Raw genomic sequence first — 15,117 nt, forward strand, 5'->3', positions numbered from 1 at the left:
TTCTATTTATACCTGACATCACTTCCTGTCTGTACCTGACAACATTCCCTGTCTACCATAGAGACTTCCTGTCTGGGACAAAGTGGGATCACCACTTTGTGGAGCTTAGAGGAACTGCAGCCCCCATAAACATCTCCTTATAGATGGGGTGATTTCCATTTCATTCATCACAGAGAAAACAAAAAATTGCATATAGCCCTAAATCCGTTGAAACCTTGAAAGGCGCCCACATACTGAATGATCTTTAGGGCGGAGATGACCTTACACTTCCTTAATGCATACAACGCTGTGCTAGAAGATCCCCACATCCCCTTGGCTATGACGAGAGCCCACATATCAGTTATCCTGAAAGAAAATAAAGATCTCACCCAATGTAGCAGAATTATAGCTCTACAACGTACTTGTAAGCAGGTCCCTAGCCATCATCAGTTCTCAACATTACGCTAGAAGGCCTACTACATTACAGAACTTTCTAGAGGCCTAAGGTTTCAGACCACAACCGTCTCACAGACCAAAAAGAATGCACCGTTTGCTACACTGTGTACAGATGGCGAGTTGAAAACCTGACACTACACCAACCCCATGGTCCAACATGGCACCAACTCATAATTGGCTAGGAATATTTATGTTGTCACAAGACCCTATGTTTCTCCATGGTTCCAGATTAGGGTTCTAACAGTCCATGCCACATGGGGCTAAGGTCACCTGGAGTGTGTTCCATAGAAGGGTCTGCTTGTGGGCAGGTCACGGGTGGTTGTAACCAGAGGTATAGCTTGAAGCTTGTGTGCCCCGATGCAAAAGTTGACCTGGCTCCCCCCCACTGCTTCCAACGTTCGTGCAGATACATCCACCGCACGCCAAGATACTCAAAGTGGCTTAAGAGTTTTGAGTTCCTCCTTACATCAGAGGACAGGGATTACCGCTGGAGAATCGGAGGACAGGACACTTGGTAGAGCTCCTTTTCCATCCCAGCACTGTATACAGCTCCCCCCCCCCCCCCCCCCACACACACACACACACACACACACACACACACACGCCACAGGGCTGAAATCACATTCCTTTACACACAGTCTGTCAGTCTTCATAGGGTGTATATGGCTTTTATGTTTCCCTTCGGACCTGTAAAATTCTCTGGTCCGAACGGCAGTGTAGTTGCAGTAGGCAGATACACCCTGTGCAGATCATGGCTGACTTGCTGTGTTGTAAAGGAATGTGATTTCAGCCCTGCGGAGGAGGAACAGTATAGAGTGATGTAATGGGAAAGGAGCTCAGCAGCCGGGCATAGCATCCAGGGAGGAGTAGGTGGTCAGGAGGCTTTGGGTGGGGGGGGGCAACTTAGATCTGGGAGGGCAAAGCCATGTGACACAAAATCTGGAGCCTGCAGCCCTTCAGGGCCCCCCGAGGAGGTGTTACGGGATTAGTTTTTTGCAATTTCTGAAGATTTCTCTGTCAGTGTTGGCAGGTGTTAGGGGAAGGTCACCTCCCGGAGGTGTGTGTCTTGTCCCCAGTTGTCAGGGAAGTGGAGTAAGTAGACATCGCCAGGTTAGGGGGTACAGAGAATCCCAGCTGGTGACTAGTAGACACTGAGCAGTGTCATACCTCACCAGTGACATCGGTCCCATCGTAACTACAGGACAGCACTCTCCTCCTCCTGCCCCGCTGAGCCTGGTTACCATTCCATGTTGCCAGCACACAGCACAGACACTTCCCCATCCTGGGCTGTTCTCACCTCGTGCTCCTCTCCATTCAGGAAATGGCTCACAGCTTCTCCCCAACCAATAGGAACAGAGGGTTGTGGACTGAGGATGGCGAAGTAGAAGCCCAGTACTGGAGCGTGGCTGTGGGGCCCTAGGGCAGATCTGGATTTTGTGGAGGATATGATAATATGACAGGGAGGCTGCGGGGGCCCCCTGGAGCTAGGGGCGGGGGTTGTGATTGTGACCCCTGCAACCCCTTATGTTACGCCGATGGTTGTAATTTACTTCATGATTCCATCCTCGTTGGGCGCCATGTAAGGGTCACATGAGAAGCTTACACCAGGGTGGGTTCTTCTGGGCTATGCTAGGCACCTGTAACAGGATCACTTGACTACACATGGGTTACCTTTACCTCTGTGCCATTTACATCAATGCCCCAGGACAAGGCTGGGTCCTCCATGGGGAATGTCAACATTAAGGCGAGACTCAACTATTAGAGATGAACGTACACTTGCACCATAACTGTTCTCCAGTTAACTCTCGGGTGCCCGTGTCAACGTACACCTTCTCCGTAACTTGCATTTAGGAGGGACATGCTGAGCTTTGTCCACATCCACCTGTCCAGTAGTGATGGCCGAACGGTTCGCCCGGCGGTCGTTTCGCGGCGAATTTCCGACATTCGCGGTCCGCACGTTCGAACGCCTTTTTCCGTCGTTCGCCGCGGCGGACTTACGTGTTTAATGTATACAAGAACTTTAACCTTTGGTGACACGTTTATCATGTGATACAGGACAGCCAATTGAGACATGACAGCACATGGACACTTGTACATTCCCCCTAACCTATAAATACACCCGATCCGGTGGCCATTTTACATTCTTTCTTCTGTTAAGATAGGGACAGGTTCCTGTGTGGAGTAGGGAGAGATAAACCACTAGCTATTTGGTACACAAAAGTTCTTTTCAGGACTGGTATAGGTGTTAGGTGTTGATAGGTTTGCTGTGCTGCTGATTCTTGCAGCAGCCTGAGTGTCTTTTGTTAGTTTAGAGAAAGGGAAAGGACGGTGTATGCTACAGGGACAGCCAGATTAGTCTTTCATCATCATCATCATCATCATCATCATTAGCTGTTACTATCAAGGTCCACAAAAGAGCTGTTCCAGTAACCACTAATCGTTCTCTTTTTTTGCCAATTTGTATAGGGACAGGAAGGAAGCAGTGTTGTCAGGCAGTGAGGGTAATTTTAAAGACTTGCTGTTATTATTAGTTCCACAAAGGTTCTTTTCAGGACTGGTATCAGTGGTATGGTAATAGGCTTGTACATGTATAATATTCTTTCTTCCAAATATAGAAAGGATATTATACTTGACTGCTGCCCTTCTGCTGCAGTCTGCTAAACATTCACAACTCACTTGTTCCACAAAAGTTCTTATAAGGACTGGTAACTTGGTATAGGGTGCTACGGTACATAGGCTTGAGTGCGGTACAGTCTGCTGTTCTGTAAGGACCGCTATCGGTCCACAATAGATAGGGTTGACGTGCACCACTGCTGACCGCTGCCCTATACTGCAGCAGTCCTTCAGCGGTATAGGGACTGACGTACAGTCTGCTAATCACTAACACACAACCTGCTTGTTCCACAAAAGTTCTTATAAGGACTGGTAACTTGGTATAGGGTGCTACGGTACATAGGCTTGAGTGCGGTACAGTCTGCTGTTCTGTAAGGACCGCTATCGGTCCACAATAGATAGGGTTGACGTGCACCACTGCTGACCGCTGCCCTATACTGCAGCAGTCCTTCAGCGGTATAGGGACTGACGTACAGTCTGCTAAACACTAATACACAACCTGCTTGGTCCACAAAAGTTCTTATAAGGACTGGTAACTTGGTATAGGGTGCTACGGTACATAGGCTTGAGTGCGGTACAGTCTGCTGTTCTGTAAGGACCGCTATCGGTCCACAATAGATAGGGTTGACGTGCACCACTGCTGACCGCTCACCTATACTGCAGCAGTCCTTCAGCGGTATAGGGACTGACGTACAGTCTGCTAATCACTAACACACAACCTGCTTGTTCCACAAAAGTTCTTATAAGGACTGGTAACTTGGTATAGGGTGCTACGGTACATAGGCTTGAGTGCGGTACAGTCTGCTGTTCTGTAAGGACCGCTATCGGTCCACAATAGATAGGGTTGACGTGCACCACTGCTGACCGCTGCCCTATACTGCAGCAGTCCTTCAGCGGTATAGGGACTGACGTACAGTCTGCTAATCACTAACACACAACCTGCTTGTTCCACAAAAGTTCTTATAAGGACTGGTAACTTGGTATAGGGTGCTACGGTACATAGGCTTGAGTGCGGTACAGTCTGCTGTTCTGTAAGGACCGCTATCGGTCCACAATAGATAGGGTTGACGTGCACCACTGCTGACCGCTGCCCTATACTGCAGCAGTCCTTCAGCGGTATAGGGACTGACGTACAGTCTGCTAAACACTAATACACAACCTGCTTGGTCCACAAAAGTTCTTATAAGGACTGGTAACTTGGTATAGGGTGCTACGGTACATAGGCTTGAGTGCGGTACAGTCTGCTGTTCTGTAAGGACCGCTATCGGTCCACAATAGATAGGGTTGACGTGCACCACTGCTGACCGCTGCCCTATACTGCAGCAGTCCTTCAGCGGTATAGGGACTGACGTACAGTCTGCTAAACACTAATACACAACCTGCTTGGTCCACAAAAGTTCTTATAAGGACTGGTAACTTGGTATAGGGTGCTACGGTACATAGGCTTGAGTGCGGTACAGTCTGCTGTTCTGTAAGGACCGCTATCGGTCCACAATAGATAGGGTTGACGTGCACCACTGCTGACCGCTGCCCTATACTGCAGCAGTCCTTCAGCGGTATAGGGACTGACGTACAGTCTGCTAAACACTAATACACAACCTGCTTGGTCCACAAAAGTTCTTATAAGGACTGGTAACTTGGTATAGGGTGCTACGGTACATAGGCTTGAGTGCGGTACAGTCTGCTGTTCTGTAAGGACCGCTATCGGTCCACAATAGATAGGGTTGACGTGCACCACTGCTGACCGCTCACCTATACTGCAGCAGTCCTTCAGCGGTATAGGGACTGACGTACAGTCTGCTAATCACTAACACACAACCTGCTTGTTCCACAAAAGTTCTTATAAGGACTGGTAACTTGGTATAGGGTGCTACGGTACATAGGCTTGAGTGCGGTACAGTCTGCTGTTCTGTAAGGACCGCTATCGGTCCACAATAGATAGGGTTGACGTGCACCACTGCTGACCGCTGCCCTATACTGCAGCAGTCCTTCAGCGGTATAGGGACTGACGTACAGTCTGCTAATCACTAACACACAACCTGCTTGTTCCACAAAAGTTCTTATAAGGACTGGTAACTTGGTATAGGGTGCTACGGTACATAGGCTTGAGTGCGGTACAGTCTGCTGTTCTGTAAGGACCGCTATCGGTCCACAATAGATAGGGTTGACGTGCACCACTGCTGACCGCTGCCCTATACTGCAGCAGTCCTTCAGCGGTATAGGGACTGACGTACAGTCTGCTAAACACTAATACACAACCTGCTTGGTCCACAAAAGTTCTTATAAGGACTGGTAACTTGGTATAGGGTGCTACGGTACATAGGCTTGAGTGCGGTACAGTCTGCTGTTCTGTAAGGACCGCTATCGGTCCACAATAGATAGGGTTGACGTGCACCACTGCTGACCGCTGCCCTATACTGCAGCAGTCCTTCAGCGGTATAGGGACTGACGTACAGTCTGCTAATCACTAACACACAACCTGCTTGTTCCACAAAAGTTCTTATAAGGACTGGTAACTTGGTATAGGGTGCTACGGTACATAGGCTTGAGTGCGGTACAGTCTGCTGTTCTGTAAGGACCGCTATCGGTCCACAATAGATAGGGTTGACGTGCACCACTGCTGACCGCTGCCCTATACTGCAGCAGTCCTTCAGCGGTATAGGGACTGACGTACAGTCTGCTAAACACTAATACACAACCTGCTTGGTCCACAAAAGTTCTTATAAGGACTGGTAACTTGGTATAGGGTGCTACGGTACATAGGCTTGAGTGCGGTACAGTCTGCTGTTCTGTAAGGACCGCTATCGGTCCACAATAGATAGGGTTGACGTGCACCACTGCTGACCGCTGCCCTATACTGCAGCAGTCCTTCAGCGGTATAGGGACTGACGTACAGTCTGCTAAACACTAATACACAACCTGCTTGGTCCACAAAAGTTCTTATAAGGACTGGTAACTTGGTATAGGGTGCTACGGTACATAGGCTTGAGTGCGGTACAGTCTGCTGTTCTGTAAGGACCGCTATCGGTCCACAATAGATAGGGTTGACGTGCACCACTGCTGACCGCTCACCTATACTGCAGCAGTCCTTCAGCGGTATAGGGACTGACGTACAGTCTGCTAATCACTAACACACAACCTGCTTGTTCCACAAAAGTTCTTATAAGGACTGGTAACTTGGTATAGGGTGCTACGGTACATAGGCTTGAGTGCGGTACAGTCTGCTGTTCTGTAAGGACCGCTATCGGTCCACAATAGATAGGGTTGACGTGCACCACTGCTGACCGCTGCCCTATACTGCAGCAGTCCTTCAGCGGTATAGGGACTGACGTACAGTCTGCTAAACACTAATACACAACCTGCTTGGTCCACAAAAGTTCTTATAAGGACTGGTAACTTGGTATAGGGTGCTACGGTACATAGGCTTGAGTGCGGTACAGTCTGCTGTTCTGTAAGGACCGCTATCGGTCCACAATAGATAGGGTTGACGTGCACCACTGCTGACCGCTCACCTATACTGCAGCAGTCCTTCAGCGGTATAGGGACTGACGTACAGTCTGCTAATCACTAACACACAACCTGCTTGTTCCACAAAAGTTCTTATAAGGACTGGTAACTTGGTATAGGGTGCTACGGTACATAGGCTTGAGTGCGGTACAGTCTGCTGTTCTGTAAGGACCGCTATCGGTCCACAATAGATAGGGTTGACGTGCACCACTGCTGACCGCTGCCCTATACTGCAGCAGTCCTTCAGCGGTATAGGGACTGACGTACAGTCTGCTAAACACTAATACACAACCTGCTTGGTCCACAAAAGTTCTTATAAGGACTGGTAACTTGGTATAGGGTGCTACGGTACATAGGCTTGAGTGCGGTACAGTCTGCTGTTCTGTAAGGACCGCTATCGGTCCACAATAGATAGGGTTGACGTGCACCACTGCTGACCGCTGCCCTATACTGCAGCAGTCCTTCAGCGGTATAGGGACTGACGTACAGTCTGCTAATCACTAACACACAACCTGCTTGTTCCACAAAAGTTCTTATAAGGACTGGTAACTTGGTATAGGGTGCTACGGTACATAGGCTTGAGTGCGGTACAGTCTGCTGTTCTGTAAGGACCGCTATCGGTCCACAATAGATAGGGTTGACGTGCACCACTGCTGACCGCTGCCCTATACTGCAGCAGTCCTTCAGCGGTATAGGGACTGACGTACAGTCTGCTAAACACTAATACACAACCTGCTTGGTCCACAAAAGTTCTTATAAGGACTGGTAACTTGGTATAGGGTGCTACGGTACATAGGCTTGAGTGCGGTACAGTCTGCTGTTCTGTAAGGACCGCTATCGGTCCACAATAGATAGGGTTGACGTGCACCACTGCTGACCGCTGCCCTATACTGCAGCAGTCCTTCAGCGGTATAGGGACTGACGTACAGTCTGCTAAACACTAATACACAACCTGCTTGGTCCACAAAAGTTCTTATAAGGACTGGTAACTTGGTATAGGGTGCTACGGTACATAGGCTTGAGTGCGGTACAGTCTGCTGTTCTGTAAGGACCGCTATCGGTCCACAATAGATAGGGTTGACGTGCACCACTGCTGACCGCTCACCTATACTGCAGCAGTCCTTCAGCGGTATAGGGACTGACGTACAGTCTGCTAATCACTAACACACAACCTGCTTGTTCCACAAAAGTTCTTATAAGGACTGGTAACTTGGTATAGGGTGCTACGGTACATAGGCTTGAGTGCGGTACAGTCTGCTGTTCTGTAAGGACCGCTATCGGTCCACAATAGATAGGGTTGACGTGCACCACTGCTGACCGCTGCCCTATACTGCAGCAGTCCTTCAGCGGTATAGGGACTGACGTACAGTCTGCTAAACACTAATACACAACCTGCTTGGTCCACAAAAGTTCTTATAAGGACTGGTAACTTGGTATAGGGTGCTACGGTACATAGGCTTGAGTGCGGTACAGTCTGCTGTTCTGTAAGGACCGCTATCGGTCCACAATAGATAGGGTTGACGTGCACCACTGCTGACCGCTCACCTATACTGCAGCAGTCCTTCAGCGGTATAGGGACTGACGTACAGTCTGCTAATCACTAACACACAACCTGCTTGTTCCACAAAAGTTCTTATAAGGACTGGTAACTTGGTATAGGGTGCTACGGTACATAGGCTTGAGTGCGGTACAGTCTGCTGTTCTGTAAGGACCGCTATCGGTCCACAATAGATAGGGTTGACGTGCACCACTGCTGACCGCTGCCCTATACTGCAGCAGTCCTTCAGCGGTATAGGGACTGACGTACAGTCTGCTAATCACTAACACACAACCTGCTTGTTCCACAAAAGTTCTTATAAGGACTGGTAACTTGGTATAGGGTGCTACGGTACATAGGCTTGAGTGCGGTACAGTCTGCTGTTCTGTAAGGACCGCTATCGGTCCACAATAGATAGGGTTGACGTGCACCACTGCTGACCGCTGCCCTATACTGCAGCAGTCCTTCAGCGGTATAGGGACTGACGTACAGTCTGCTAAACACTAATACACAACCTGCTTGGTCCACAAAAGTTCTTATAAGGACTGGTAACTTGGTATAGGGTGCTACGGTACATAGGCTTGAGTGCGGTACAGTCTGCTGTTCTGTAAGGACCGCTATCGGTCCACAATAGATAGGGTTGACGTGCACCACTGCTGACCGCTCACCTATACTGCAGCAGTCCTTCAGCGGTATAGGGACTGACGTACAGTCTGCTAAACACTAATACACAACCTGCTTGGTCCACAAAAGTTCTTATAAGGACTGGTAACTTGGTATAGGGTGCTACGGTACATAGGCTTGAGTGCGGTACAGTCTGCTGTTCTGTAAGGACCGCTATCGGTCCACAATAGATAGGGTTGACGTGCACCACTGCTGACCGCTCACCTATACTGCAGCAGTCCTTCAGCGGTATAGGGACTGACGTACAGTCTGCTAAACACTAATACACAACCTGCTTGGTCCACAAAAGTTCTTATAAGGACTGGTAACTTGGTATAGGGTGCTACGGTACATAGGCTTGAGTGCGGTACAGTCTGCTGTTCTGTAAGGACCGCTATAGGTCCACAATAGATAGGGTTGACGTGCACCACTGCTGACCGCTCACCTATACTGCAGCAGTCCTTCAGCGGTATAGGGACTAAGAGTTTTGTCACAGGGTCATTTAAAAAATGACATGCAGAGGAAGAGGCAGGCCCTTCCGCAGGGGTGGTAGGGGTAGGGCAGGAGCAACAGGCTTGAGCCAAAGTGGGAAGTTGCAGAAGGTGCGTTCAATTACTTTAAAGGATGCACCAGACTTGGTTGAGTGGCTCGCTCAGCCTTACTCTTCTGCACCCTCCTCATCCTCTCGATCTGCACCCTCTTCTTCACTCTCTGCTATGTGCACCCCCAAAGACACTACCACCAACAACACCACCACCACATACCTTCCGCTTGAGTCACTGGAATTATTTTCCGATCCATATCAAGAGGACATTTCTGATGCGCAGCCACTCTTGGTATTGGATCAGGAAGAGGAGGTAGCAACAAGCGCTACTCAGCAGTCTGACGCCAGTACCCAGATCAGCCCAAGGAGGAGGTTGGTCCCCGGTGTTGCTGCCTACTCTACTTATAGCGGTGGGGAAGGTGACGTTGATGATGACGTGTCTAGTGATGTCACGTGGGTGCCCACAAGAGAGGAAGAGGAGGGGAGTTCAGAGGGAGATATGGACCAGCAGATAGGGAGGAGAAGCAGCAATGACTTACATTGCACAGCAGGGACAAAGCAGACTGCAAATGTATCAGGAGCGAGTCATCGACCATGTACGGTCACATCTGGCGCTCCCAGGACACCGGCACATGGCTCCGCAGTGTGGGCTTTTTTTAACGTGTCCGCTGCTGACAATAGCGTTGCCATCTGCAATCTTTGCAGTCAACGCGTTAGTCGCGGTAAGCCCAATACTCACCTAGGGACGACCGCCTTAAGAAGGCACATGAGCAGCCATCACCGAGCCCAGTGGGAGCAACGGAACACACAAAGCCACACTGCAGGCTCTCACCGTCCAGCCTCGTCTTCTACTTCTCCTTCTCCTCTCTCCTCACAATTGTCCTCCACTCCACCTTCCATCACGCCAAGCTCACATTTTTCTGCAAAAAGGCAGGCTTCCGTGGGCCTAATGTTTGAGCGTAAAAAAATGATGACGCCGGATAACCCTCTTGCCCAACGGTTGGCGGCTGGCTTGTCAGAACTCATAGCCCGCCAACTACTGCCATATAAACTGGTGGACTCGGAGGCCTTTCGCAAATTTGTGGCCATTGGAACACCACAATGGAAGGTCCCAGGAAGGAAGTATTTCTCAGAGAAGGGCATCCCAGAGCTATATGGCCATGTTCAGCGGCAAGTGAATGTATCTCTGGCACACAGTGTCGGTGCCAAGATACATCTGACCACAGACACGTGGTCTAGCAAACACGGGCAGGGAAGGTATATCAGTTTTACTGCCCACTGGGTGAACCTTCTGACGGCCGTCAAGCATGTAACCCGTGGCACCCGTGTAGATTTGGTTTTACCGCCACGGATTGCATGCAGGCCTGACTCTTCTTCTCCTCCTCCTACTCCATCCTCCTCCCTCTCCTCCTCAGCTGCCTCCTCCTTTTCCGCTGCTAGCGTCTCTTCCACTGCACCGCCCAAGCTCCCCAGAACCTATTCCACATGCCAGGTGAGACGTTGCCATGCCGTGCTGCGTCTGTTGTGCCTGGAAGCAAAGAGCCACACTGGCCCGGCACTCCTTTCAGCTTTGCGTTCACAGGCAGATGAGTGGCTAACACCGCTCAATTTGACAGTTGGTAAAGTGGTGTGTGACAACGGTGCCAATCTGCTTAGCGCATTGAAACAGGGCAAAATCACGCACGTGCCGTGCATGGCACACGTCTTAAACTTGGTCGTGCAGCGATTCCTTGTCAAATACCCTGGGGTCCAGGACATCTTGCGGCAGGCAAGGAAAATCTCGGCCCATTTCAGAAGATCTTACACGGCCATGGCTCGCCTTGCTGACATTCAGCGGCGACACCATCTGCCGGTCAGACGTCTTATTTGCGATTGCCCGACGCGATGGAACTCAACCTTCTATATGCTTGATAGGCTGCTCCAGCAGAAACGTGCAGTTAACGTCTACCTGTATGAACTCTGCGAAAGAAACGGTTCTGGGGAGCTGGGTTTTTTTTCACCGCGCCAGTGGCTGCTCATGCGCGACACATGCAGACTTCTGCGGCCATTTGAGGAGATCACCAAACTGGTCAGTCGCAGCCATGGCGCCATCAGTGACATGGTACCTTATGCCTTCTTTCTGGAGCGTGCATTGCGTCGTGTCATTGATCAGGCTGTGGAGGAGCAGGAGCGGGAAGATGAGGAAGTCGCAATGCTGGATGAATTCCCAGGGGGGGCTACTCTATCTGAGACAAGTCAACAACAGGAGTCTGATGAGGAGTCAGAGGAGGATGGTGCCGGGGCGGATGAGCAGGAGCAAGAAGAGCATGCTTTAAACCTTTCTGGGATCCCTGTTGTGCGAGGATGGGGAGAGGAGAATGAAGAGGACGACATTATCCTGGATGATGAGCAGGAGCCAGGCCACCACACCGCTTCCACTTTAGTGCAAATGGGGGCCTTCATGCTCCAGTGTTTTAATAGGGACCCCCGTATAAAAAGCATGAGGGTCAAGGACCAGTACTGGGTGGCAACGTACTTAGACCCCCGGTACAAACACAAAATGGCGGAAATGTTACCGCCGTCGCAGAGGGCTGTCAGAATGCAGCACTTCCAGGCCTTGCTTCGAGAAATGCTGCATTCTGCTTTTGCGTGCGCTGGCAGAGGAGCAATTCCCACTCCCAGAGAAGGATTTGCGGGTACCAATCCAACAGCGCCTGCAAGAAGAGGCCGGTTTGAAGATGTGTTGGTGACTTCGGATATGAGGTCATTCTTTCAGCCGACCCATCGACAGGTGTCATCCGGATCCAGCATCAGGGAACGCCTAGACCGTCAGGTGTCCGACTACATTGGGTTAACGGCCGATGTGGACGCTCTGAGGAGTGATGAACCCCTAGACTACTGGGTGGGCAGGCTTGACCTCTGGCCAGAGCTTGCCCAATTTGCAATCGAACTGTTGGCTTGCCCCTCATCCAGTGTCCTGTCCGAAAGGACGTTCAGCGCAGCAGGGGGGATTGTGACCGATAAGCGTACTCGCCTAGCTCACCACAGTGTTAACTACCTCACATTTCTAAAAATGAATGAGGCATGGATCTCGGAGGAATTCAACACATGTGATCAGTAGACCATGTATATGTCTATAAACAATTTTTGGAATCAAGCACACAGACCTTCTTAATTCATTTGGCTCACTTCCCTGACCCAAAAAAGCACACCGTACTATATGCCCCTACCCTCCTCTTTGAAGAGGTTGAGCGGTGTCATATTTCTACTGGGGCTGCTTATTATGAGGGGTTCCCACCATCCCTGTGCTGTGCTGACTTCCTCCTGGGTGTTCTTATTATGAGGGGCTCCCACCATCCCTGTGCTGTGCTGACTTCCTCCTGGGGGTTCTTATTATGAGGGGATCACACCATCCCTGTGCTGTGCTGACTTCCTCCTGGGGCTGCTTACGGTGCTGCTGTCAGCGCTGTATGTCACGGAGCTGCTGTCAGCGCTGTATGTCACGGAGCTGCTGTCAGCGCTGTATGTCACGGAGCTGCTGTCAGCGCTGTATGTCACGGAGCTGCTGTCAGCGCTGTATGTCACGGAGCTGCTGTCAGCGCTGTATGTCACGGAGCTGCTGTCAGCGCTGTATGTCACGGAGCTGCTGTCAGCGCTGTATGTCACGGAGCTGCTGTCAGCGCTGTATGTCACGGAGCTGCTGTCAGCGCTGTATGTCACGGAGCTGCTGTCAGCGCTGTATGTCACGGAGCTGCTGTCAGCGCTGTATGTCACGGTGCTGCTGTCAGCGCTGTATGTCACGGAGCTGCTGTCAGCGCTGTATGTCACGGAGCTGCTGTCAGTGCTGTATGTCACGGAGCTGCTGTCAGCGCTGTATGTCACGGAGCTGCTGTCAGCGCTGTATGTCACGGAGCTGCTGTCAGCGCTGTATGTCACGGTGCTGCTGTCAGCGCTGTATGTCACGGAGCTGCTGTCAGCGCTGTATGTCACGGAGCTGCTGTCAGCGCTGTATGTCACGGAGCTGCTGTCAGCGCTGTATGTCACGGAGCTGCTGTCAGCGCTGTATGTCACGGAGCTGCTGTCAGCGCTGTATGTCACGGTGCTGATGTCAGTGCTCTGTATTACGGTGCTGCTGTCAGTGCTCTGTATCTCCTGCACCCTCTTGTTTGCCTACCCTGGTCCCTGACCTTCCCTCTCCTCCATTGCCTTCATTAGCTCCATAGTCCTGAATTGTCAGAACAATTTCCCAAATAAAAAAAAAATGCTTGTAGTTATCGATCCCAAATTCACCTCATACATGTATTATGCTATTGTCCAGGTGGTGGGACTACGTGCTACCCCCTAATAATTACCCCGTGGCCGCAAATTCGACCTAAAGGTTTGCGAAATTCGCCTCCCATTGAAGTCAATGGAGCCCGCGGCGAACGGTCGTTTTCGCGAACGTTTGTGTCCGTTCGCGTTTCGCGTTCGCGAAACGTCCCGTCGGAAGTTCGTCCATCACTACTGTCCAGCGTATCACCACTACCCAGGCATATACTGGCCATCGGGACTACTGGGAGTTTCCCGGTGGGCCGATGGCTCAGTGGGCCACTCTGATGTAAAAAGGGCTGGTGATGGGACACTCTGATGTAAGGGGGTGCTAATGGGATACTCTGATGTAAGGGGGTGCTGATGGGACACTCTGATGTAAGGGGACTGCTCATGAGACACTCTGATGTAAGGGGTCTGGTAATGGGACACTCTGATGTAAGGGGGCTGGTGATGGGACACTCTGATATAAGGGGGCTGGTGATGGGACACTCTGATGTAAGGAGGCTGGTGATGGGACACTCTGATGTAAGGGGGCTGCTGATGGGACACTCTGATGTAAGGAGGCTGGTGATGGGACACTCTGATGTAAGGGGGTGCTGATGGGACACTCTGATGTAAGGGGGCTGGTGATGGGACACTCTGATGTAAGCAGGTGCTCATGGGACTCTCTGATGTAAGGGGGCTGCTGATGGGACACTCTGATATAAGGGGGCTGGTGATGGGACACTCTGATGTAAGGGGGCTGTTGATGGGACACTCTGATGTAAGGGGGCTGGTGATGGGACACTCTGATGTAAGGGGGCTGTTGATGGGACGCTCTGATGTAAGGGGGCTTGTAATGGGACACTCTGATGTAAGGGGGCTGGTGATGGGACACTCTGATGTAAGGGGGCTGTTGATGGGACACTCTGATGTAAGGAGGCTGGTGATGGGACACTCTGATGTAAGGAGGCTGGTGGTGGGACACTCTGATGTAAGGAGGCTGGTGATGGGACACTCTGATGTAAGGGGGCTGGTAATGGGACACTCTGTTGTAAGGGGGCTGGTGATGGGACACTCTGATGTAAGGAGGCTGGTGATGGGACACTCTGATGTAAGGAGGCTGGTGGTGGGACACTCTGATGTAAGGAGGTGCTGATGGGACACTCTGATGTAAGGGGGCTGGTGATGGGACACTCTGATGTAAGCAGGTGCTCATGGGACTCTCTGATGTAAGGGGGCTGCTGATGGGACACTCTGATGTAAGGGGGCTTGTAATGGGACACTCTGATGTAAGGGGGCTGGTGATGGGACACTCTGACGTAAGGGGGCTGGTGATGGGACGCTCTGATGTAAGGGGGCTTGTAATGGGACACTCTGATATAAGGGGGCTGGTGATGGGACACTCTGATGTAAGGGGGCTGGTGATGGGACACTCTGATGTAAGGGATGCTGATCGGACACTCTGTTGTAAGGGGGCTGGTGATGGGACACTCTGATGTATGTGGGTGCTGATGGGACACTCAAAATGTAAGTGGGCCGGTCTGGA

The 15,117-nt window shown here is 50.9% G+C and overlaps 1 protein-coding gene across 2 annotated transcripts in view; it reads right to left on the minus strand.

Annotated features, from left to right (window-relative positions):
- The window catches only part of LOC143955900 (uncharacterized), a 184,872-nt gene that overhangs the window by 5,443 nt on the left and 164,312 nt on the right, over window positions 1–15,117 (minus strand). The gene's annotated exons all lie outside the window — the stretch shown is intronic.

The sequence above is a fragment of the Lithobates pipiens genome, unplaced genomic scaffold (assembly GCF_037356315.1).
Source record: "Lithobates pipiens isolate NorthernLeopardFrog02 unplaced genomic scaffold, aLitPip1_a1.2 Scaffold_35, whole genome shotgun sequence".
NCBI classification, from domain to species: domain Eukaryota; kingdom Metazoa; phylum Chordata; class Amphibia; order Anura; family Ranidae; genus Lithobates; species Lithobates pipiens.